General features: G+C 44.9%; 7 non-coding genes across 7 annotated transcripts; 2 read left to right on the forward strand and 5 right to left on the reverse strand.

Annotated features, from left to right (window-relative positions):
• Positions 1–680: 680 nt before the first annotated feature.
• On the forward strand, positions 681–752 carry trnad-guc (transfer RNA aspartic acid (anticodon GUC)). Its single transcript has one exon. It is a non-coding gene; the product is annotated as a tRNA-Asp (tRNA).
• A 3,355-nt stretch (positions 753–4,107) lies between these two features.
• trnar-ucg (transfer RNA arginine (anticodon UCG)) lies at positions 4,108–4,199 on the reverse strand. The gene is given in 2 exon segments: positions 4,108–4,143; positions 4,163–4,199. It is a non-coding gene; the product is annotated as a tRNA-Arg (tRNA).
• A 3,319-nt stretch (positions 4,200–7,518) lies between these two features.
• Positions 7,519–7,600, reverse strand: trnas-aga (transfer RNA serine (anticodon AGA)). The gene has a single exon. It is a non-coding gene; the product is annotated as a tRNA-Ser (tRNA).
• A 6,676-nt stretch (positions 7,601–14,276) lies between these two features.
• trnaq-uug (transfer RNA glutamine (anticodon UUG)) lies at positions 14,277–14,368 on the reverse strand. Its single transcript is given in 2 exon segments — positions 14,277–14,312; positions 14,332–14,368. It is a non-coding gene; the product is annotated as a tRNA-Gln (tRNA).
• A 2,572-nt stretch (positions 14,369–16,940) lies between these two features.
• Positions 16,941–17,014, forward strand: trnat-agu (transfer RNA threonine (anticodon AGU)). The gene has a single exon. It is a non-coding gene; the product is annotated as a tRNA-Thr (tRNA).
• A 764-nt stretch (positions 17,015–17,778) lies between these two features.
• On the reverse strand, positions 17,779–17,853 carry trnat-agu (transfer RNA threonine (anticodon AGU)). The gene has a single exon. It is a non-coding gene; the product is annotated as a tRNA-Thr (tRNA).
• A 4,274-nt stretch (positions 17,854–22,127) lies between these two features.
• Positions 22,128–22,209, reverse strand: trnas-cga (transfer RNA serine (anticodon CGA)). The gene has a single exon. It is a non-coding gene; the product is annotated as a tRNA-Ser (tRNA).
• Between the last annotated feature and the right edge of the window lie 54 nt (positions 22,210–22,263).

Raw genomic sequence — 22,263 nt, forward strand, 5'->3', positions numbered from 1 at the left:
GAGAAAGTAAAGAGGGAGACAATTCCCTGTTTGAGTTTTGAATTCACCAAACATAACACAGACGCAAATGGGCTGTAAAGCTTGTGGCGCAACGGGAGCCCGTCTGACTCCACATCAGACGGTTGCGTGTTCAAATCGCGTCAGACTCATAGAGCAATTATTCATCCGTCCTCAGATTTTGTATGTGGATAAAGTTCATTGTTCCCGAAATGACGAATTTCAAAACGATGATCGATACAATACTTTATGTATTTGCTCAATCTGCGCCAGTACCTCGGGCAATGAAAAGACAATATAATGAAAGGAATGTATCTCAGCTGTAAAGCACCTTGAAACTTCCAGCCGTTTGGGAAAAAAAAGCACATTTCGAGACAAGATAAAAGCAAAATACTGCCGATGCTGGAATCTGAAACAACAAATGAAAATGCTGGAAAAACTCAGCAGGTCTGACATCATCTGTGGAGAGAGACCAGCTGAGATTGTCCAGCATGTTCAGACTTGAAGACACCCCGTCTTTCCTCCAAAATTAAAAAGTCTTAATGAGTTAGTTAAAGTTGCTGTTTGCTGCATTAAATGGTTCTCTGTATTGGGGAAAATAACTGATCTTGTCAGAACGAAGTTGTTGCTCCGGAAGTGTAAGTGGCAAGTGTACAATGCGTTTCATTCGCTGCAGAAGCAGTTCCTCGTTAGTATAGTGGTTAGTATCCCCGCCTGTCACGCGGGAGACCGGGGTTCAATTCCCCGACGGGGAGTTCATCGCAATTTTATTATGTAAAATTGTACTTGTGCCGTTCTTTAACTTTGAAAACGGCAAAAATAAAAGGCTGTCAAGAATAGAAACTTTCGAAAATGGAAATCTTCACATTTGCACCGACACTTTTCGTGACCTGAGATCAAAGTTCGTTCAATTCAACAGCATTTTGGCTCACCTTTGACGTGGCGACGCCACGCAGTCAACACCTTGAATATTACCCTGACATTAGCACAATGTCAATAAATGCTGTGATTTCATATTTTTCTGTTCTATTTTTGGATGATCCACTGATTCCAAATCCCTGAAAATACAAAGGAAACCTCCAATGTTTTCCAATACTGGAAATCCCTTTGAGTCTGTGAGTTGTGAAGATTCATGCAGCGTGAGGAATGGAATATTAATGCATGATTGTAAGAGCAGGAAGGTTCAGTTCGAGCTGGACAACATGTTGGTGAAGCCACCGCTGGAGGACAGTGTGCAGTTCTGGTCAAATCACTACAGTAAGGATTTGATTGCACTGGGGAGGGTGCAGTGTCCATTTACCAGGGACCAGATCGTAGACTGGGATGGAGAATTTGAGCTATGAGGAGAGATTGGATTGGATCAGATTATTTTATTTAGAGCAGTGAAGGCTGAGAGGAGACCTGATTGAGGTGTATAAGAAACGGACAGGGTGGATAGGAAGCTGCTGCTGCCTCACAGCACCAGGGACCCGGGTTTGATTCCCGGTTTGACTCAGTGTCTGTGTGGAGTCTCCATGTTTCCTCGTGTTTGCGTAGATTTTCTCTGGGTGAGCAAAGATCAAAGAAAATTACAGCACAGAAGCAGGCCGTTCGGCCCTTCAAGCCTGCATCGATCATGCTACCCGACTTATCTAAACCCTCCTTCCATTCCGGGGACCAGATCCCTCTATTTCCATCTTATTCATGAATTTGTCAATACACCTCTAAGAAGTCACTACCGTATCCATTTCCACTACATCCGTGGCAAAGAGTTCCACGCACCCACCACTCCTTCCCTCATACATCTCCTTTAAACCTTGTCCCTCACACCTTAAACCTTTGCCTCCGAGAGACTGATTCTTTCACCCAGGGGGAAAAAAAAAGCTTCTGACTATCCACTCTGCCCATGCCTCTCGTAATCTTGTGGACTTCTCGCAAGTCGCCCCTCAACCTCCTTCGTTCCAGTGAGGACAAAACAAGTTTCTCGAAACTCTCCTCATAGCTAATGCCATCCTTAGCAGGCAACATCCGAGTAAATCTTTTCTGCACCCTCTCCAAAGCCTCCAGATTCTTCTGGTAGTTTGGCGGACGGAACTGAACACTAAATTCCAAGTGCAGCCTCAGTAAGGTTCTATAAAGCAGCAACATGACTTGTCAATTTTTGAACTCAATGTCTCAGCCGACGAATGCAAGAATGTTATATGCCTACTTGACTACCTTCTCCACCAGCATTGCCAATTTCAAAGACCTGTGGACCTGTCCACTCAGATCCGTTTGGCTATCAATACTCTTATGGGTTCTGCCATTCACTATATATTTCCTATCTGTATTAGACCTTCCAAAATGAATGAACCCACATTTGTCCGGATTAAATACCATCGGCCATCTCTCTGCCCGAGTCTCCAACTGATCTATATTCTGCTGTATCCTCTGATGGCCCTCTTCACTACCCACAAATCCACCATCGTTTGTGTTGTCTGCAAACTTACTAATCAAATCAGTTACATTTTCCACCAAATAATTTATATATTACAAACAGCAAAGGTCCCAGCACTGATCCCTGAGGAACACCACTTGCCACAGCCCTCTATTCAGAAACAAATCCTTCCACTGTGATCCTCTGTCTTCTTTGACTGGGTAAGAAGTCTCACAACACCAGGTAAGAGTCCAATCAATTTATTTGATCGTAAACTCACATGCTTCCGGGGTTTGCCCCTTCGTCGGGTGATGACGCAAGGATATTTTGGCCTTGGAGGGAGTGCAGAGGAGGTTTACTAGGCTGATGCCGGAGTTGAGGGGGTTGAACTATGAGGAGAGGCTGAATAAACTAGGCTTGTACCCGTTAGAGTTTAGAAGAATGAGGGGAGATCTCATTGAGACGTATAAGATGATGAATGGGATGGATAGGATAGAGGTGGAGAGGCTCTTCCCACTCAGAAAGGACAGTAGGACTAAAGGGCACAGCCTCAAGATAAAGTGGGGCGGTTTAGAACGGAGTTGAAGAGGAACTTCTTCACTCAAAGGGTGGTGAATCTCTGGAATTCTCTGCCCGTTGAAGTGGTGGAGGCTGCCTCGCTAAATATATTTAAGACGCGGGTTGATAGGTTTTTGATAGGCAAGGGGATTAAGGGTTATGTGGAGAGGGCGGGAATGTGGAACTGAGACACGATCTTATTGAATGGCGGGGCAGGCTCAAGGGTCTAGGTGGCCTACTCCTGCTCCGATTTCGTATGTTCTTATGTTCTTATGAATGGGCAAACCCCGAAAGCTTGTGGGTTTACGATCAAATAAACCGATTGGACATTAACCTGGTGTTGTGAGACTTCTTACTGTGTTTACCCCAAACCAACGCCGGCATCTCTACATCATGACTTCATCAAAACAGACAGTGAAATGGAACATTGTTCAATAAATCTCTCAGTGGTCAAAAAAAATGCCTAACTTTGGGACACTTTGAAAAGTTCAGGGGATAGACTGTCGTGGGTGGCTCGTTGGTCTAGGGGTATGATTCTCGCTTTGGGCACAGTATTAGAATGCGAGAGGTCCCGGGTTCATAATCCCGGACGAGCCCTGCATGTTTTTTTTCCTAAAGATCATTCCTTGCAATGAAGGTGGCGACAACGAGTGAAAGACGAAGCAGTGTTTACCTCCCGGGAACTCATTGCAGAGAAAATATCTCTGCAGAACTCGGAAAGCAACCATACAGTCTGACAGGACTGGGAATCCCAGTCAGATTTTAATTTTTCCATGTTTTCCTTTAATTCCGGTGTCCCCAAAGATTAGCGCGGGTCTCTGGATCACCAGCCCAGTGACATCACCTTTCATCCCTGTAATCAGAAACACTTCACTCAGCTCGTTATTAAACCTCTTCCTCCACAGAATTTTATTAAACTATTTGCTACAAAGCCTGTTGCTCCATTCGGGGGCATCAGTAATTTATTAAGATCACGCAAAAAAGATAGATTTCTTCGGAGGAGGCTAAAATAATGAGGTGAGAAAATGTAATGGACAAAACAACAAGGAAATACATTCTGAGAAAGCGCCCTGCAATGTTTGCAAGAAAATGCAGACCTTTCAGCTGAAGAAGGAAATCTCAGTTTGCCGGAAGTTTTACCAGATTTCTGCATAAAACGACCGCGATAGGACTCGAACCTGTAATCTTCTGATACCATCATCACCAGGATTACCGAAGTCAGACGCCTTATCCATTAGGCCACGCGGTCAACTTACACAAGAAAGGGGAACATCTCAACACAACATGCAACAATTTACAGACAAAAAAAGTCCTCACGGAGAATCTTTTTTTACACAACAGGGAACACGTTTGCAAGGGAAGGCGATATGTGAACAGAAAAGAAGAAAAAATATTTCCAGAGCCGGAAACACAACAACAGGGCAGCATATTTCACAACAGCAGAAAGAAAAAAAACACTCACCAACATTTGAGACAGTTACCTGGGTAAGATTGGTCTGGAGAGATATTGGCAAAACACGGATAATTGGGAATAACTCCGAGGTAAAAAGACAATGGGCAGCATGAACACTTTGGGCCGAAGGGCCTGTTTCCATGCTGTAACCCTCTATATCACAGAGCACAGCAGGAAATATATTTACAAACAGTGAAACACTTTACACAACAACAGTGAACACCTTTGAGCAATAGTTCAAAGCAGGACAGCTGTACAGCAGGAAATATGCTTACAAGAATATATTTGCAACAGGAAACTAATTTAACATGTGAGTGATCAATTCCGGGTCCTGCTGGTTTCCCGGAACCTTTGTCTGTCGTCACTCATTTACAAACAGTCGCTTTTGCTGCTTTTGTGCGTGTCTTTTCTGTCCATTGCATTCTTGGTGTTCTGCAGTGGAATTGTGTGGCCAGACTGAAGCTCCCTCACACTCGTGCTGGAGTTAAACAACAATGTGGAAGTGAATATCTGAATGGCTACATTGATAGGCAGCAGCGGGGAGCTGGATTTACCAGAGCAAAGTGACGCCGCGGAAGTGTGCTGGACTGATCATTCAGCGGTTGATGCATCGAAACCATTCTGTGCTATTTTCTGTTAACGATGATAACAAAACGACTTGACAACAATTCTGCAACATTTCCGTGGAATATACAAGCATTTGCATTGGCTCCGCTTTTCTGTTTTCACCCTCAAACTGCAGTAAATCACATTGATCTGCACACAAGCTGTAGATACTGTGAACATGCACCAGGATATATTAGTGACCGAGATCATGGTGTGCAGGGCACAATTTCAGAATTTGTGGATGATGTGAAAGTTGGGAGCATTATGAACTCTGAGGAGGATAGTGTAAAACTGTAAAAAGGAAAGAGACAAGTTGACGGAATGAGTGGACAAGTTGCAGCTGAAATTCAAAGCTGAGAATTGTGAAGTGATTCATTCTGGTAGGAAGATTATAGAGAGACAATGAAAAGTAAAAGGGCCGGGTTCAATTCTGGCCTTCAGTGACTGTGTGTATTTTCCACATTTTCTCTACGCCCACTTGGCTTTCCTCCGGGTGCTCTGGTTCCCTCCACACTCCATTGATAGGGGAAATGGACTTACCATGCTAAATTTCCCCGAATGTCTCCCAGTATGTTTAGATTAGGAGGATTAACAGGGTAAATATGTGAGGTTGTGTGGATAGGTCAGAGAATCAATGCACACGCAATGGGCCGAATGGCCACATTCTGCACTGTAGGGTAGATAGAGGTTTTCATATTCCAGTCAAGAGTTCATCAAGAACCAGGGGAAAATATTCAAGATAAGTATCAAAACTGCAGCGATTCAGTGCCTAATGTACATATCTTTGGAAACTAAAGCAACATTTAACATGGCCAATCCACCTCACCTGCACATGTTTCAACCAGGGAGCAAACCAGGGAACCCAGAGGAAACCCACGGGGGAGAATGTGCAAAATCAGCAAAAGTCAGAACCAAAGTCAGGTCTCGGGGCTGTGAGGCGGGGGAGCGGGATTAGATAGAATGTTGTTTCAATAACACCAAATGGGCTGTTACTGCATTGTAAAGATTCTGTGGTTTATGAGTCTATAGTATAACCCTATTGAATGGAGCAGCAGGCTTGAAGGACCATGTGATCCACTTCTGATCCGATTTATTTTGCTGCTGTGTCCAGGAAGCTGCTAACTGATTTCTCATCATTAAAACAGAATTTACTCCAAATATATAAATGCATCAACCCTGTGCTCAGTGACAAACACTGACTCGTGGTTAAGCAATGTCTCAGTTTTAATATTCTTATCCGTGTTTCCAAATCCCTCCATGTCCTCAGCTCTTCTTGCCTTTCGTCATCTCCAGCCGAACAATCCTCTGAGATATCTCAACTCCACTGATTCTGCCCTCGTGATAAGAAGTCTCACAACACCAGGTTAAAGTCCAACAGATATATTTGTTAGCAAAACCAGTAGCTTTCGGAGCGCTGCTCCTTTATCGCCTTACCTGATGTTTTTCTGAGAGCTGAGACTGCAGCTTCTGTTTCTCCAAGAGAATCTCTCTGGATAAAGCCGGAATTTACAAGGATTTCTGTCACTGAGGCATTGCCTGGCGGTCTGTGTCTCACTGCTCTAACTCACTCTATCCCTCCATCCCCTCTCATCAACTCTATATGAAGGTGGGATCTTGTTGTTTAGTGACTGAGTGCACACAATCTGTATCTACATCTGATTAAATAGAATTCAGCTTGTGAACAATATCACCATTTCAACCAGCTCTGGGTTAACCCAGGCACAGCTCTGATTGGCTGCAGCCCCCTGAATCTGAGGAACAGACACTGTGAGCATCGCCGGCCTCAGAGGCTTTCACACTTACTGAGCTGGGAAACTCCAACTAATCCCCGAGAATCCACAGCACAGAGCGAGAGGAGAGGAAAACCTGTCCTGGGAGCTGTCAATCTGAGACACAGTTTGACCTGTCAATGTGCAGATGTGAAGCTGCTCCTTCCATTCCCAATCTGCTATAACCAGGAGTTCCTAACGCCCAATAATGACCAGCTTGCAGCAATGTGTTTGAATGAACACGACGTCATATCATCCAAGCAGCATTTTGAAATGATCATTCAGTGTATTCTGATGAAATTTATTTCTTATGTTCTGTGTGTCATTCCATAAGAATCTTCCTCTGAAATGAGACCTTGTTTTGTCCTTGCGCTCCTGATGCTGTTGTTTTTCAATCTGCTCACATTCTGATTTCCCTCATGGAAAAACAGTAAAAAGTCTGACAACACCAGGTTTTAGTCCAACCTATTTATTTGATAATATACTCGCAAGCTTACCCACATCATGACTACTATCGATTCCCTCATGGAATCAGAGAAAGGGAACAGCACGGAATCATTCGGCTTATCTTGTCCATGCCAGCCCGAGGGCACCCAGGTGTCCTCTTCAAGCTCACCTTCCTGCACTCGGCTCGGAGCCATGGAGCTGAAAGCATGATGGTGATCCACATACTTGGCACCAAAATACCAGGAGGAGTTCCGGCTCTGGGGCAGCCGGAAGCAAACACATTCCAAGATAATCGCTGCGAGCAGGACTCGAACCTGCGCGGGGAAACCCCACTGGATTTCTAATCCAACGCCTTAACCACTCGGCCATCGCAGCTCCGCAACTTACTGTGCTGATAGAATTACCTCAGTAGCGTTCATACTAACTTCATCAGGCACCGTTATTGTACAGAGCTCAGTGTGTGAGCTGAAATTTGTTCCTCTACTTTTGTATCTTTGTCTCTGACGGAGAACTCACTTACTAGGCCAAAGACATGTTTTTGTCGCTCAGTAATGTTTCATTAGAAACGAATTAGGGAATAGGTCCCCTCAGGGACAGATGAGGGGAATTGTGCTGAGAGCCAGGGGGAATGGGGGAGATCCTGAATGAATACTTTGCGTCAGTATTCATGAAGGGGAGGGGGTTGATGTCTGGCCCGGTCATCGAGGGAGCGGTAAACCAATTGAAAGATCTATCGATTACGAGGGAAGAAGTGTTAGGGCTTTTAGGTAGCATTAAAACCGATAAATCTCCGGGGCCTGATTGCATTTATCCTAGGCTGCTTAGGGAGGCGAGGGATGAGATTGCTGGGCCTCTGACGCGAATCTTTGTCTCTTCTTTGGACACAGGTGAGGTCCCAGAGGACTGGAGGATAGCGAACGTGGTACCGTTGTTTAAAAAGGGTAGGAGGGATAGCCCGGGTAACTATAGGCCAGTGAGTTTAACGTCAGTGGTGGGCAAGTTGATGGAGAGGATTCTTAGGGATAGGATGTATGAGCACTTAGAGCGTTGTGATCTGATTAGGGATACGCAGCATGGCTTTGTAAAGGGGAAGTCTTGCCTTACAAATCTGGTAGAATTTTTTGAGGAGGTGACAAAAACGGTCGACAAAGGACGAGCCGTTGATGTCGTCGAGATGGATTTCAGTAAGGCATTTGACAAAGTCCCTCATTGTAGGTTGGTAGAGAAGATTAAAGCTCATGGGAGACGTGGCCAGGTATCTAGATGGGTAGAGAACTGGCTTGCAAAGAGGGGTCAGAGAGTAGTAGTGGAAGGGTCATTTTCTAGCTGGAGGTCTGTCACTAGTGGTGTGTCGCAGGGCTCAGTACTGGGACCTCTTCTCTTTGTAGTGTATATAAATGATTTGGAAGAGGGAGGAGGTGGTGTGATCAGCAAATTTGCTGATGACACCAAGATGGCTGGATTGGCGGGCAGTGAGGAGCGGGATATTGACAGGCTGGTGTATCGGGCAGATACATGGAGTTTAATCGAGGTAAATGTGAAGTGATGCATTTTGGCCTGAATAATGTAGGGGGGAGTTATATGATAAAGGGTAAGGCCGTAAGGAGTGTAGAATCGCAACGAGACCTGGGGGTGGAAGTGCACATGTCTTTGAAGGTGGCAGTGCAAGTGGAGAGTGTGGTGAAGAAAGCCTATGGTATGTTAGTCTTTATATGAAGGGGTATAGAATATAAGAGCTGGAGTCTAATGTTGCAGTTGTACGGAACGTTGGTTAGGCCGCATTTAGAGTAATGCGTCCAGTTCTGGTCGCCTTACTACCGGAAGGACGTGGAGACTGTGGAGAGACTCCACGTCAGAATACTCTGGAGTGAGTGCAGAGGAGGTTTACCAGGATGTTGCCTGGTATGGAAGGACTGGGGTATAAGGAAAGTTTGAATAAATTGGGGCTCTTTTCCCTTGAAAGACGCCAACTGAGGGGGGATCTCATAGAGGTATATAAGATTATGAAGGGTATAGATAGAGTAAACAGTGGTAAGCTATTTCCTATAATAGAGACGCATAGGACCAGGGGCCATTGAGGGAGGAGAGGTATAACACAGATAATAGAGGGAGGTTTTTCACACAGAGGGTAGTGGGGGTATGGAATGCTCTGCCAAGTAAGGTGGTGGAGGCAAACACGCTAGAGTCATTTAAGAGTAACTTAGACAGGCACATGAGTGGGTTGGAGATGGGTGGATATAGGAGATTGTTTTAAACAAGGGTCATTAGCATTGGGGCGTCCCTGGTAAGGTAAATGGATATGGTACAAAAACATTTTTTTTTCTTTTCATTCACAGGTTTTAAGTCGGTCCGCCTTGTGTCCAACGAGGGGCATACACGCGATGGGTCATACTGGGGCTGCTCTTGGTTGTTCGAGATTGGCCTCGTGCTTCATGTCGTTAGTGTGTGCCTAAACCGGACCAGAAACTGGGCAAGACGACATCTCAGTGACTATCACTGATTGCTGTGCAGATACATGGATTTGGGCCGGTGTCTGTGGGAGTTTGCGCATTCTCCCCGTGCTTGCATGGGTTTCCTCCGGGTGCTCCGGTTTCCTCCCACACCCCAAAGATGTGCTGTTAGGCTGATTGGCAGGAATAAATTGTCCCTAAATTAGTTTCCCTCAAGGTGGATGGCCATAAAACAATAGAGAGGGGTCATGGGTGGAGAGGGGGACTGGTGGTGTTGCGATGGCGGCGCGGGCTCGTTGGGCCGAAGGGCCTGTTTCCCGGGTTGTTTTTGTTCTTTGTTCTTTATAAAAAAAGGAAAAAGAAAAATCTCTATTGTCTTTCATTATAGTCAAAAGTTGCGTTCACCCTGTTTTTGTCCACTCGGTTGAAAACACAGGAGGAAGTGGATAAAGTTATAAATAAATTACCAATGCGATGGCTGGGAATAGAACGCGGGTCAACTGCTTGGGAAGTAGCTATACTCACCACTATACCACCATCGCTCAGGAAGATCAACAACCGTTATTTTAATCACTTATAATTACGGAACTACCTCCGTTGCTGATGTTACCGGACATCAGGTCTGTCCATCGGACAGTTTGTAAACTGAACTTGGCTTCTCTCGTTTTTCGGGACAGTTTGAAGTCACCTTTTTACTATTGTTTCTGACTGAGAATTCATTGATTAGTTTTCAGGCACCTTTTTTTCATTTAAACAAATTTTCCACTGACAACAATTTCAAACTAGATTTTCCATTAGACACAGATGGATCATGAAAATATTTATGTGAATGTTATTTAAGCAGACCCCCTCTCCCCCCCCCTCCCCTCCCCTCCCTCTCCCCTCCCCTCGCCAGTTCTCAGCCAGACACTGGCTGATGACAAGTTTATTTCACTTTTGACAGAAAATAAATCCCTGGCCCATGATCTGCTTTTCTCCTGTTCTCAGGCACATTCACTTTCAACAAGGCCGCAATGACTGGTTTGAAGAGTCAGAGTCAGACTGCAGTCACCTCGTTTCTCTCGCCATCCCTTTATCTCAGAGTCACCTTACACCATATCCTGCAGCCTGATTTGGCCAAGTTGAGCGAATGGCTCAATGATTGGCAGATGCAGTATATTTTGAATAAATGTGAAGTGATCCAATTCGTTAGCAAACACGGGAAGACAGATTATGGTGTGAATGGTCATAAGTTAGGAGAAGAGAATGTGCAACCAGAACAGAGTGTCCTCATGCACCAGTCACTGAAGGGAAAGATGCCGCTGTATCAGGCAGTAAAAAATGCAAATGGCATGGTGGCCTTCATAGCGAGAGGCTTCGAGTACAGGAGCAGGGATGTCTTGATGTAATTATACAGGGTCTTGGTGAGGCCACAGCTGCAGTTTTGTCTTCTTATCTGAGGAAGGATGTTCTTTGGACTGTGGGAGAAAACCCATGCAAACATTGGGAGAACATGCAAACTCCACACAGGTAGTGACCCAACCCACGAATCGAATCCAGGTCCCAGGAACTGTGAAGCAGCAATGCTAACCATTGTGTTACCGTGCCGAGTCAAACTTATCCAACTGTGTTTGGTGTCTGTGAGATCTCCGAGTCTCTCTTGTGCAAAATAAAACGATTTTCCAATCACAAAGTTCCCACTAATCCCCCTGCTGAGCCCCAAAGTTAGATTTCAAGGCACTGTTTCATTAAATTCAAGATTTGAGTTGGAAGTTAGAGAACATGTCAGCTACCCCGTGCCTGCATATCTTACCTCCAATCCTCACTTTATGGCACTGAATCAGCTACTAGTAATTAATGGAAGATAAAATATAAAAATGAAGCATATCTTCTCTGATTTGATATATTAAAGAGCGCGGTAAAGTGGTACAGTAATTCGCACTGCTGCCCATGTTTGATTCGAGCCTTGGGTGACTGCATGGAGTTTACACGTCCTCCTCGTGTCTGCGTGGGTTTCCTCGGGGTGCTCCAGTTTCCTCCCTCACTCCAAAGACTGGCTAGGTGCATTGGCCATGCTAAATTGGTCCTTAGGTTCCCAGGATGTGGAGGTTCGGGGGATTAGCCATGGTAAAATTGCGCGAAATATGTTCTTTCAGAGAATCGGTTCTGACTCCTTGGGCTGACTGGTTTCCTTCTGCAATGCAGGGATTCTCTGCATACACAGTGTCTCCATTTATGAAATCAAGAATCCCGTCCGTTTCCCTAACGACTCTTTCAAAATTTCCTCCCACATTCAAATATCTCTCTGAACCTCAGTTCCCTCTGAGCCTGCACACTGTTTAGAACGGGACCATTCTGTTTCTATTGCCTCTCCCCATCTTTGCTGTCAGAATGCAGCACTGTTCCTGAGTGTGGGATTAATAATGTGTCTCTGCTACAATATCAGTGAGAGCTAAGGCTGCAGCTTCTGTTTCTCCAGGAGGAACGTTCGGGATAAAGCCGGAACTTATAAGGATTTTTATCACGGAGACATTATCTGGCCGTCTGTATCTCACTGTCCTGACTCACTCTGTCTCTATCTGTCCCTCTACCCTCTCTGATCCACTCGACATGAAGGCAGGATGTTGTTTAGTGACTGAGTGCACACCTAACCCGCACATCTTTGGACTATGGGACGAAACCGGAGTACCCGGAGGAAACCCACGCAGATACGAGGAGAATGTGCAAACTCCACACAGACATTGACCTCAGCCGGGAATCGAGCCAATGTCCCTGGAGATATGAAGCAGCAGTGCGAATCACTGTGCAACCGCGCCGTCTACAATATACCAGTTTGTTGGCCAGGGACAGTTATCAGGGCGGCTTGGGTCAATGTCTGTGAGAGTTTGCACATTATCCCCGTGTTTGCGTGGGTTTTCTCCGGGGGCTCCGGTTTCCTCCCACACCCCAAAAACGTGCTTTTTGGCTGATTGGTGTTAATAAATCGTCCCTAAATTGGATCTCCCTTAATCTGGCGCACATATCATTCCCAAAATTTGCACCCCTTTATTGTGGAGTCCAGGAGATGTAGACAAAAGTCGTAGGTAGAAGAAGGATTGGAATGAGGCACTCACTGAGTGTTAAAATGGGCGGCGCGGGCTTTTGCAGGGCCGAAGGGCCTGTTTCCGGTGCTGTGTTGTTCCTTGTTCTTTGTTTTTTGTTGTCGGTCCCTCGATTCGAGGATGACATCCATTCAGGACCATTAGTTTCTGCTATGGGTCTTCATTTGAGTGAACAGGACCATTCTCAGCCCACAGAGCTTTCTTCTCTGTTACTGTCTTCTCTGCCTCCATTCTGCCTCATAAAAGCCTGCTGCCGATTGGGGGACAGGTTTTGACCATCTTCAACGATTTGTAACAAACTCTCCCAGTCATCAGCATGAATGCTGCCTCCCTTCAATCTGGAGGATGTTGGGGAAACATTACTGATAGGATGTTTCTCACACTCTGAGGATTCGCTGATACACTGGTCACATCTACATCATTGTGCTAAAACCATCAACTATCAATGGCATGTATGAAAGAGTGAGATACATTCCTATCCGCCCTTCTCTGATCCAGTTTATCGAAATGATTTTTCACAAAATCTTTCATTAATTGAAAGCCCAACATCAGGCCACCCTCAGCCTTGTTGTTTTTGGAGAAAAGGATCCAGATTCTCAATCCGTCACTCGGCCATCTCGTTTTTCTGGAGCTTCGACCAAATTTCTACAGAAAAACGATCGGACTCGAGCCTGCAATCTTCTGATACTATTTCCGTTATTATTAGAACGATCAGACGCCTCAGCCATTCGGCCAGACGCTCAAATGACAAAACATGCCATCAAATGTCAGCATTTGTTACCGGCAGAGCATTCTCTTTCTCCTTAATAGTCCTTTTTTATGGGCTGTGGGTGTCGCCTGCAGGACCAGCATTTGTTGCCCTCCTCTAATTGCCCTTCAAATGAAAGTGCCTTGTTCGGCCATTTCAGAGGGCAGTTAAGAGTCACCCTCATTGCTCTGGGTCTGGTGTCAGATGTCAGCCAGACCAGGTAAGGAGGGCAAACGGCTTCATCTAATGTGCACCGATGAACCAGATCATATTTTACTCCAGTTGACAGTAGTTCCAAGGCCACCATTACTGAGACTAGCTTTCAATTTCAGATTGACTTCATCAATGAATTGAAATTCCACCAGCTGCCGCAGTGGGATTTACTCCGTGTTCCCAAATACTAGTGCGGGTCTCCGGATTACCAGCCCAGTGACATCACCTTTCATCCCTGAAAACAGAAACAGTTCATTCAGCTCATTATTAAACCCCTTCCTGAGGAGATTAGAATTCCCTCCACAGAATTCTGTTGAACAGATTGCATCAAAGCCTGTTGCTCCATTCGGGAGCATCAACAATTTATTAAGATCGCAAAGAAAAGATTGATTTCTTGGGACGAGATTAAAATAATGAGATTAGAAAATTGAATGAACAAAACAACAAGGAAATACATTCTGAGAAAGATCCCTGCAATGTTAGCAAGAAAATGCAGAGCTTTCAGCTGTAGAAGGACATCCCGTTTTGTTTTGGAACTTGGACCAGATTTCTGCATAAAACGACCGCAACAGGACTCGAACCTGCAATCTTCTGATACCATCACTGTCATATCAAGCAAAGTCAGACGCCTTATCCATTAGGCCACGCGGTCGATACACATCACTGCCTACCGAATGTCAATACCATGTGAATACCTGCCGTGGTTATATTAATTGTCAGTTCTATTTTTGGATGTTTCCCTGATTCCCAGATGCCACAAACTGAAGGGGAATCCCCAGTGTTTGTAACTGGCAGAAAACTGAAGATCATTTCCAACATTCTTGGCTGCCTGTCTGTGTGGAGTTTGCACGGTCCCCCCGTGTGTGTGTATGGTTACTTCGGGTGTTCCGGTTTCCTCCCATCTTTAACGAAGTGCAGATTAGGCGGATTGGCCAGGCTAAATTCCCCCTTATTGTCAGGGGGATTAGTAGGGTAATTAGGTGGGGTTACAGAGAGGGATTCTCTGTCGGAGAGTTGGTGCAGAATGGTCGGTGCGGCCTCATTCCGCACTGTGGGGATCCTCTGCCTCCTACACATCCTGTCTTCAATCTTCAATGCCTGTCCCTGAATCCTTCTGCCAGCAGCTAATGCAGCAACTTCCCCCTGTGTACCTTGGTTCAATATGTTATTTTATTTTACACGTCTCTTACATCACCACTCAATCCCGTTAGCTGTGAAGAGTTAAAATCCGAATTATCCAGTCAAACCTTTGAGCTAAAATCCATCATCGACCGATCCAAAGCAGTAAATCTCATCTTCACCCACGTCAGGACTGTCCCACACTTTCTAAAGTGTGATTACGGGGTCTGGGTACAATCCTAAAACAGCCGCAGATAATCAGAGCTTTATAAAGATTGAGCAGAACTTCCCAGTTTTTATACTCAGTATCTCCAGTTCTGAAGCCAAGCATCCAATCCGACTTACTGACGACTCTCTTAAAATCGCCTCTCTCCTTTAAAGATCTCTCTGAACCTCAGCTCCCTCTGAGTCTGCACACTGTTTAGAACTGGACCATTCAGTTTCTGTTGCCTCTCCCCATCTCTTCTGTCCAAATGCAGCACTGTTCCTGAGTGTGGGATTAATAATATGTCTCTACTACAATATCAGTGAGAGCTGAGACTGCAGCTTCTGTTTCTCCAAGAGAATCTTTCTGGATAAAGCCGGAATTTACAAGGATTTCTGTAACTGATAGACTATCTGATAAATTATCACCGCCCTCACTCACTCTATCGGTGTCTATCCCTCCACCCCGACTCAGTAACTGTATAGGAAGGGGGAATATTGTTGGATAATGACTGACTGCAGACAATCTGTATCTTCTTTTGATCAAATAGAGAGGGAGAGAGATTCTCACAGTCTCTTTGTGAGTGTGGATTAACCTTTTATATGCCCTCACAAACACAGTAATCTTCTTGCTTTTGTCAATTCCTAAGAAGTACTTGCACCTCTGAGACCCTGGTGGGCGGTTGAAGGGTGGGGTGAGGTTTGAAGGCGATGCCGCAGGGTGCTGAGTGTGAGACCAGCCGATTTTAAAGCATGTGTGTAGGAAAGTGAAGAGTGAACTTGTCCGTTTGAAGATCACAGAAAAGCTGTGTCTGGAGCTGGGCCCGAGAGACAAGTTCTGTGTTGTCAGTAAATGAACTCCTGTAATGAAGACACAAAATCAGAAAGAGGAAATGCTGGAAATATTCAGCAGCTCCGAAAGCAGCTGTGGAGAGATATTCCTGTGGCCAGGATGTAACTCTCCAATTGGATACTTCACATTGCTCAGATCTGACACTCTCAACACCTTCCTGTAAGGAACAGGAAGGGCGGGAATTGGGTCTTTGTTGATTTGAGCAAACAGAGCAATGCAGCAATGAGAAGCTCCTCACCCCCCGGCGGCTTGGGGAAGGATGGGACTGAGATACAGGCCTCTGGCTGGGGTTCAAAAATGGGGAAAAAACGCATCGAGTTTGAAATGTAAATGCCACAAAAATGGAATTCAATTCGATTTCTGCACAGATTTTGAACTTTGGCGGATGTAGTCAGGATAACCGATCTGTTTAAGATGCTGTGTTCAGGTCGCAGTCTTCTTTCGGGGCCTGGGCTCAAATCCCACTGTTTTTGTTCTCCTTCGCGAGGCACCATCCAAACCCAGGAAATCCCTCAGCACAAGGGCAGCAGATGCAGAGGAACAATGACCACCTGTAAGTTCCACTCCGAGACACACATCATCCGGACTTGGAAACATATCACCGTTCCCATGGCTGGCTCACAATCCCGGAACTCCCTCCCTAACAGCAGTCTATGTGTACATACATCACATGGACTGCAGTGTCTCCAGAATGAATTCATCGCCAATTACACAAAGAAAATTAATTTGGACAATAAATGCTTCCCGGGCCAGTGACACACATACCCCGTATGAATAAAGTATTTTATTTTTTAAATCACTTCGAGCGACAGAAGGAACACAGCTGCCTTCAGAGCAGAAAACTGTGTGTGTGAATCACATCTCTAATTTTACACCAAATGTGTGTCTGAAAACAGTAAGTGGACCCAGCTCACGTTAAACCGTTCAATATTTAGTCGGATAGTTCACAGGTACCTTCCAATTCTGGCAGTTTCTCGGCTTTTCACAAATACCACCAGGTCTGGAACATATTTCCAGCATTCCGCTGATCCCACCCACCTAAGTGCCAGGATCTGTGGCTTAGTTGGTTAAAGCGCCTGCCTAGTAAGTAGGAGATCTTGGGTTCAAATCCCAGCGGAGCCTTGTTCCCCTCCCCCCAATGATGTTTGCAATTGTGCCAGTCGCAAAATCCATTTTGCTTGTCAGTTTTGTCTTTCCCTTCACAGTGGATAATCTCCAACGTTGTTAAAATTTCGAGACTCCCCACAAATATCTCGACTATTTGTTGAGATGATCCAGGTATTTTCATCATCTTGCAGTAAAATAAATCATCTAAATATACTCAATGTTCTCCCAACACAGATTTTCATTATTTTCTCAGGGAATTCCGAACACAGTCAAATGGCCTGAGAAACACACAATCCCGACAGTGCTGAAGGAGACCATTCTGCCCATCGAGCCTGTACCGACCCTCCGACAGAGAATTGCACATAGGAACTATCCCCGCAGTGCCACACACCCACTCCGCGAATCTACTGATACAAATACCTTGGGGACGAAGGGACAATCTAACATGGCCAAATCCATTCAACCTGCTCATCTTTGGAATGTGGGAGGAAATCCAATCACCTTGTTTCCTGAGATCATTTGTCTGGGTGAATTCAACTTGAACAGAACGACAGAAATTTGATACCATCCAGGACAGAGCATCCCGCTTCATTCGCTTCCCATGTATAAAAACTCACTCCCTCCAATACCGACACACAATGACAGCAGTGTGCACCATCCACACGATACACTGCAGCAACTCAGTAAAGCTTCTTTGGCAGAACCTTCCAAACCCACGACCATTGGGACCAAGAAGGACAAGCGCAGCAGAAACATCAGAATAACATTGAAAAGAGGGAAGGCTCCGCTGGGATGTGAACCCAGGATCTCCTGCTATACTAAGCCGGCGCTTTAACCAACTAAGCCACAGAGCCTGTCAGGGCCGTGGGTGGGGTCAGCGGAATGCTGGAAATACGTTCCAGATCTGGTGGTATTTGTGAAAAAGGAGACACTGCCAGGTTGTCGGACACTGGTATTTATTTATTGATTGTAGTTATTTATAAGTTGTTGTTGCGTGTTTGCGTTCCTTAATCTTATTTATCTTCCAAAATAAATGAAATATCTAATTGAAAAAGATGTTACTATTTCTCACCCAACCAGCGAACGTTGTGTCAAACTTTAAGAAAGGTTTCGTGATTTATTCTCGAGTCAGTGGTTTCCCTGGGAGCCGGGTTAACAGAAACAGCATGGAGAGATGGCAGAGCAGGAAATGTCGGTGCCGAAGTTGAATCACATCAAGAAGCAGCAACTGGGTTGTTACTAACCTGATCCATGATCCGATTGTGGTGGGACTCAAACTCACAACCTTTAAGTGACTGAATTACCATCATTTGGAAGTCCAACGCGACACAGAGACACATGCTGAAATTTTACTTTACTTGTCCTTAGATGGATTTTTGACAATGTGGAAACTATTGATAAGTTCAATAATCTCATAGTTAAAAGGTTAAGAGGGATTTCATTGATCGCAAGTCATGTTGGGACATCTGATGTCTGTTGAAACAGTGGTGGAAATATAGACCTGTTCCTCCTCTATACAGGAAATCTGTCCCTCACAGAATGATGCTCCCTTATCTCTCTTCCTCACTCCCCTGTACAGCTTGAAGTCTCATCTCGCAGGCCTGATAGTTGGGAGATACATTCTACTCTATATGTCACGGGGCTGATCAGAACCTGTTCCCTGTTCCAGTTAAACACCTGCACAGAACACAACACAAAGCTGGAAGCTGGAAATCTGACAAAAAAAAAATGCCAGAAATGCTCAACAGGAGAGGTAAAATCTCATTAACGGAGATTTGTGTAAAACCAGCTCCTGACGCACAGCACAGCGGCACAGTTTAAAGTTTCCTTTCATCCACAATGGATGCTCCATTCTATGATTTTGAACAATTCAAATTGAGGCATTGATGCCAAGGGTGACATCAATGCCTGAATTCACTTCAGGCATTGATGTCACCCTTGGATTTTAAATTTGTAAATCCATTCTCTATCTTTTTAAAGCTACTGTTGAAACTGTATCCAACACACACTCAGTTCTTTGTGAAAGACAAGGAGAATTGAAGATATATTTGTGTAATTTTCCTTTGACTAAATTTGTACAGAAGCAGAAAGGCGGGAATCACAATCTGCTCTTCATGAAACTCACCCGCTAAACATTGAAAGGTGGCAGTGTTTATTCAAGGGATGATTCTTGAACATAGAACATAGAACAGTACAGGCCCTTCGGCCCTCAATGTTGTGCCGAGTTATGTTCAAACCCAAGATCAAGCGATCCCACTCCCTATCATTCTGGAGTGCTCCATGTGCCTATCCAATAACCGCTTGAAAGTTCCTAAAGTGTCCGACTCCACTATCACAGCAGCAGTGTATTCCACACCCCAACCACTCTCTGAGTGAAGAATCTACCTCGGACATCCCTCCCGTATCTCCCACCATGAACCTTATAGTTATGCTCCAAGGGAAAAAAAAACCTCGGCTTGTGTATCTTTGCAACATTTACAGCTTGTGTCTGTGAGTAAATGACATTTCAGCGATCTGTTACTCATTCAAATGTTAACTAGTAACGAGAAGCGGAAGAAAGTGACTGCACCCTGGACGGAAATGTCAAATCATTTTGAAGGAGCCGCCATGGAATTATTTTTGCTGTTGCAAAAAGCGAAATAGCAGAGAATGGTTTCGAGCTATCGACCTCTGGGTTATGGGCCCAGCACGCTTCCGCTGCGCCACTCTGCAACGGTAAGTCCCATTATTCATTTTTTATTCATGGAGAATCGAAAAGTTGGAACGATGCAATCTGGGCAATACAACTGAGCAAGGTGAAACACTATGGGGACTGGACAGGATAATCCTACCTTGGGCAGGGCACTAGGTGAAGATACGACATTGACTGAGTTGTCAGACGGAGCAGGGAATCGTTTCAGAAGATGCCAACGAAAGTTGGAGTGCCAAATGTTTAATGATCACTGTACACGTAGACGGTGAAATGCAGACTTCAGGTTGGATATTCATGAGTTCTGAGGTGGGTGAAGAGACTGTGGCATCTCAGCGTAGTAAAGGTGCAATGGGGATTAGGAAGGGTAAAGGTGTACGCATTATTTTATATCGTCTTCCTTGATCTTCGGACCAAAATGTCTCACTTCACACTTCCTTACGTTAATTAAGTTGTATCTGTCACGTGCCTGTCCATTCCACCCGCCTGTCTACATCTTCTTGAAGATTATCAATATCCTTCTTATTAAAGTTCAGAATATTTTCAAGTTTTGCACCTTTGGCAAATTTTGAGATTGAAACCTGTCCACCCACATATAGGTCAGTAGCCTCCTCCAGCATCTACGGACCTCCCTATCTCTGTAAAGCCTTCCACTCACTACAACCCTATTTATCTCTATAATTACCTCCAGCTCCTACACCCCTCCCTCTCCCTGTAACCTCCTCCAGCAATTACAACTATTTTCCCTCTCCTACCACCACCAGCCACTACAACCCTCCCTATCTCTGTAACCTTCTGCACTCACTAAAATGCTCTGAGATATCTGCTCACAGGGCGTGGGAGTAGGACGAGTCCATTCAGTCCCTCGAGCCTGCCCTGTTATTCGGGAAGGTGAAGGCGGCTTTGTTTCCAATCTCCACCTTCACCCCTTTACCCCGTCACCCTTAATAACCACTGTTAACAAGAAGATATCGATCCCGGGTTAACAATTCACTAATTCCCTTTTGGGTGAGGGCAAGATTCCAAAACTTGGAGTGGCCTCAAGTGTTACTCAGCTTCTCTCCTGGGAGTTAAACTCTGTCCCTCTTTCTCTCTACCCATCCTCCCCCGAAACCAGGTCTCAGGTTTCACCCAGCCTCCGCCAGCAGAAATCATTCGGCTCTCTTTACCCCCACCATCACATCCTGAAAAATGTAATTAAACCCCAGAGAAAAAGGCCCTCATTTTTCTAATCACTCCTCGTAACTTCACTCCCAGCTCCAGACTTCAGTCTAGTGAACTTTACATTATGTCAATCACCCCAATGCCAATTTGTATGTGGCTCGGGTAATAATCCAGAGATTGTAACCCCTGAGGGCCTGTTCTTTAATATATTTCCTCGTTGCTGATGAACCCCAAACAGGTCATTTTACCCGGTCTTCCACCGTTACTCAAAAAGGACTCTAAATAATCATGAGAAATCAGTGAACATTTCATGTTTAGAATCCATTTCACAGAGATAAGGTTGTTTATCACAATATGGATCACAACAACTGGATCCCATCCCCACTCCTACTTCAATATCCTTTCAAGCCAATCAGAGATGTCCCTCACCATGGCATCGAGCAGGCAGCATACTGTGTGGGACTCTCGATACAAAGGATGTTATCAATCCCCTAATTATAGAATCTCCTAGAACGGCCACTCGACTAGAAATGTGTTCATTGGAGTTTAGAAGAGTGAGAGGGGATCTCATGGAAACTGATAAAATTCTGACAGGATTAGACAACGTAGATTCAGAAAGAATGTTCCCGATGATGGGGGACTCCAGAACTAAACGTCCTCCAGAATGTGTGGAATTCACTGCCACAGGAAGTAGTTGAAGTCAAAAATTGTGTGTGATTTCAGGAAGAAATGAAATGTAGCAACAAGATTGTTAACACGATTCTAAACTGGAAATTTTCACTGATTTCTTATGATTACATATAAACCTCCTTTCCTAGTTTTCCAAAACGATTATCCCTCCCTGTTTTCCCACCTGAAACCTCCTTTCTCAAGCTGTTATAACCAGGAATGTCTTACGCCCAGTAATGAGCAGCTTTAGCAATGTGTTTGAATGAACACAATTTCATACCATCTAAGCAGCATTTTGAAGTTCTCATTCATTCACTGTATTCTGGTGAAATATGATCTTTATGTTCTGTGAGTAATTACATAAGAATCTTCCTCTGATATGAGACGCCGTTTTGTCCTTGTTGCCCTGATGCTGCTTTATTTCTCTCTCTTTTCCCGTCATGATCTTTCTCATGGAATTTCCAGCACACTCGGCCCAGTTCGCCAGCTGAGTACATCCCGGCCCACAGCACAAATCCACTTCTTGAAAAGAGGGACACCGGAAGTTTTTTTTACGCGGTTGCTCCACTAAACAAGTTGTCACTTTTAAACATTTTATATCAGAATCGCTGCGAGCAGGGTTCGAACCTGCGCGGGGAAACCCCATTGGATTTCGAATCCAACGCCTTAACCACTCGGCCATCGCAGCTGTTTATAAGCCGACGCTCAGTAACATTTCCATTAACTTTATGAGACACAGGAA

This window comes from Carcharhinus amblyrhynchos, unplaced genomic scaffold, assembly GCF_965287045.1.
Source record: "Carcharhinus amblyrhynchos unplaced genomic scaffold, sCarAmb.v2.hapA scaffold_42, whole genome shotgun sequence".
Taxonomy (NCBI): domain Eukaryota; kingdom Metazoa; phylum Chordata; class Chondrichthyes; order Carcharhiniformes; family Carcharhinidae; genus Carcharhinus; species Carcharhinus amblyrhynchos.